We start from the raw sequence: 3,980 nt of genomic DNA, 5'->3' as shown, positions 1-3,980 counted from the left end.
GCGGCTAAACATGTCATCGCTGGTCAGATTGGGGAAGGGTCCTAAGAAAATTACGAAATCCAACATTGTTTTGGCAAAATTACACACCGACTCAACATTAATATTAGTGACCTCCGATTGGCGTAATTGGGTGTCATTGCTGCCGACGTGAATAACAATCTTACAATATTTACAATTAGCCTTAGCCAGCAGCTTCAAGTTTGGCTCTGGCCCCAGGAATACATTTGACTATGGTCACTGGTGTTTCTAGCTTCATGTTTCTGACTATGGAATCACCAATTGTCAGAGTTGGTTTCTCAGCTGGTGTGTCGCTGAGTGGGGAAAATCTTTTAGAAACGTGCACAGGCAGATGATGAGCCACGGGCTTCTGCTTAGGAATACATTTCCAATGGACCATCACCCAGGCTAATTCTCTGGGAGCTGCCGTCGGACAGCTAACAGACCCTGAGCTCGGTGGCTCCACACCTGCTAACGGGGCTAGGCTAGCTGGCTTTTGTTCAAAGCTGCAGAGCCGTGACCTCCAAATCAGTGATGCTTTCCTCCAAATCTAGCAGAACCTTGCACTTATTACAAGTATCATTATCACTTAAGGAGGCAGAGCAATAACTAAACATGTGGCACACCGAGCAGGAGAGAGAGAGAGAGAGAGAGAGGGAGAAGCCTTGCTACTAGCTAGCTAAGCTAACTGGTTGGCTAACGAGTCTGGAAATAGCAATAAATACCGGTCAAAATAGAAAGGTACTTGGCTAGTACTGGAATGTGTAGCAGTTAATGAATTGTTTAGAGAGTTTAGTTTTTTAGGTGTGTTAGACTAAAGCTAGTCTGTTACTAATTTGTAGATGAAGTAGCCTCATCCAAACTGGAAAACACAAAAACCAGTTCTACTTGTCATTGTGTACCATCCACCTGTCCCTTACTCAAGAGTTTTTAACTGAATTTCCAGACTTCCTCTCTGATTTAGTGCTTAGTTCAGATAAAGTCATAGTGGGAGATTTTAATATTCATGTAGATGTTGAAAATAATAGTCTCAGCACTGCATTTAATTCTATATTAGATTCAATTGGTTTCACTGAAAATGTTAATAAACCCACCCACTTTCAATCACACCCTTGATCTTGTTCTGACCTATGGCATCGAAATTGAACATTTAATAGTTTTTCCCGAATCCTATTTTGTCAGATCATTCTTTAATAACTTTTGAATTTAAGATAATGGATCATGCAGCATTTGGAAGAAAACTCCACTATAGCAGATGTTTATCTGACAATGCTGTTAATAAATTTAAGAAAACAATTCCATCTTTATTTACATCTATGCCATGTGCCAACACAGCGGAGGGCAGCTGCCTCAATCCCACTCCCTACCAAATTGATCATATTGTGGACAGTGCTGTAGCCTCACTACGTGAAACGCTTGATACTGTGGCCCCTCTGAAAAAGAAGTAAGTGAATCACTTGACGATTAGCCCCACTGTATAGTTTACATATTCGTACCTTAAAGCAGGCATCACGAAGGTTGGAAAGGAAGTGGCGATCCACAAATTTAGAGGAATATTTTCTAGCCTGGGAAAACAGTCTATTAACAAAAAAGCACTCCATAAATCCAGAACTGCATACTATTCATCACTAATAGAGGAAAATAAGAACAATCCCAGGTTTCTTTTCAGCACTGTAGCCAGGCTGACAAAAAGTCACAGCTCTATTGAGAGTGTTCCCTTAGCTCTCAGCAGTGATGACTTTATGAGTTTCTTTACAAGTAAAATCACAACTATTAGAGATAAAATTCAGCAGATGCTTCCTATACCTGCAATAAATTAATCTTTTACTACAGTAGCTCTTGAATCATCTGTAGGACCTCAGTTATGTTTAGACTGCTTCTCTCCTATAGATCTCTCTGAATTTACATCAGTAGTTGCTTCAGCTAAATCATCAATGTGTCTCTTAGACCCCATCCCGACTAGACTGCTTAAAGACACCCTGCCATTAATGAACTCATCTTTATTAGACTAGGTAAATTTATCTCTAGTATCAGGCTACGTACCACAGGCCTTTAAGACTGCAGTAATCAAACCCTTACTCAAAAAGCCTAGTCTTGATCCAGGAGTCTTGGCTAAATATAGACCAATATTCAACCTACCATTTATTTCTAAAATCGTAGAAAAAGCTGTTTCTAAGCAGCTGTCAGACCACTTACACAGGAATGAACTATTTGAAGATTTTCAATCAGGATTTAGCGCACATCATAGTACAGAAACAGCACTGTTAAAAGTCACCAACGATCTTCTCTTAGCCTCAGATAATGGACTTGTTTCTATATTTGTCTTTCTAGACATTAGTGCTGCATTCGAGACTATTGACCATCTTATTACAAAGATTGGAGCATGTGACTGGTATCAGAGGAACAGCATTAAAATGGTTCCAATCCTATTTATCGGACAGATTCTAGTTTGTTCATGTCCATGATGAACCTTCCACACGCACAAAGGTTTGTTATGGAGTTCCACAAGGCTCTGTGCTAGGACTGATTCTGTTCACCCTGTACATGCTTCCTTTAGGCAATGTTATTAGGAAGCACTCTATTAATTACCACTGCTATGCAGACGACACTCAGCTGTATCTACCTATTAAACCTGTTAACACAAACCAGTTAACCAGACTTCAAGTGTGTCTAACTGATGCCTGTGCCTGGATGACCAGTAACTTTCTACTTTTAAATTCAGAGAAAACAGAAGTTATTGTATTTGAGCCTAAAAACCTCAGAAATAACTTTTCTAAAATTATAGCTAATTTAGATGACCAGGACACGTCCTTTAACTCACACATAAAACAAATCTCTAGAACTGCCTTCTTTCACCTGTGCAACATTGCCAAAATTAGGAACATCCTATCTCAAAATGACGCAGAAAAACTAGTCCATGCATTTGTTACCTCAAGGCTAGATTACTCCAACTCATTACTATCTGGATGTCCCAGTATCTCCATAAAAAGCCTCCAATTAATCCACAATACTACAGCCAGAGTCCTGACAGGAACTAGCAAGAGAGATCATATTTCTTTTTTTTGTATGTTTTTGACTAGAAAGCTCTTAAATGTACGTTGTTCTGGTGAATCTAGTGACAAAATGGATTGTCACTAGACAGTCCAAATTTTTAACATTGGGTCCAAATTTTGTCACAAAGGAGCTAAAATTCAACTTTTTGCATTGTTATTTGTAAGACTATATACAGGCGGACCTTATTGTACCATTTGGACAGATCAAAATTGGCACAATGTAACCAGATAACTGGATGTTTTGAAATGTAAAACACCATATTTTTTTAATACAAATCAACAAAACTATATAAAAGGTATTTATTGTAAAAAAGATGCAAAACAGCCAAAGCAACTGTAGTGCTGCTGGTAGAAGCAGTTGGTTCCTCCTGTCTGGACCTTGCTCCTTTGTGTTGTTCCTGTGTTATTTGGGTAGCAATCACTGCTTTATATAAATATTATCAAAAAAAAAAAAACAACAACCATGCTGACATAAATAAAAGTACAGAGATTCAGGTGTCCTCCGATCTAATTAGGCCTCTAATTCTTTTTCAGAACAGTTTTATTCTGCCACAAACCAACGCTAGCGCCATTAGCCTGTACAATAACTGTATCTTCATATTGCTCTGAATCATCATCACAAACATCAATCAAGTTTCCCCCTTTGTACAGCATACAGTGTAACATATCATTGGAAAGGGTTTTTCACTGGCTACAACATATGTCAGTCATCATTGACAAACAATGTTACTGGCTGATTTTACTTTTCTACTTTTCATTAGAAGTTGTTTTCTTTCTCTGGGTGGGTTTTGCCTGTGAGTCGTGACTCCCATTGTACTGACTTGGGCTGTAATCGAACAAGTTTGGTTTAGACCTCGTGATTCACAGAAGCCTACAGAATGTAGATTTACAGTCTGTTTGTCTGTTTGTAGTAAAAAAAAAAAAAAAAAA

The sequence above is a fragment of the Mastacembelus armatus genome, chromosome 16, assembly GCF_900324485.2.
Source record: "Mastacembelus armatus chromosome 16, fMasArm1.2, whole genome shotgun sequence".
Classification (NCBI taxonomy): Eukaryota; Metazoa; Chordata; class Actinopteri; order Synbranchiformes; family Mastacembelidae; genus Mastacembelus; species Mastacembelus armatus.
This window is presented reverse-complemented; position numbering follows the sequence as displayed.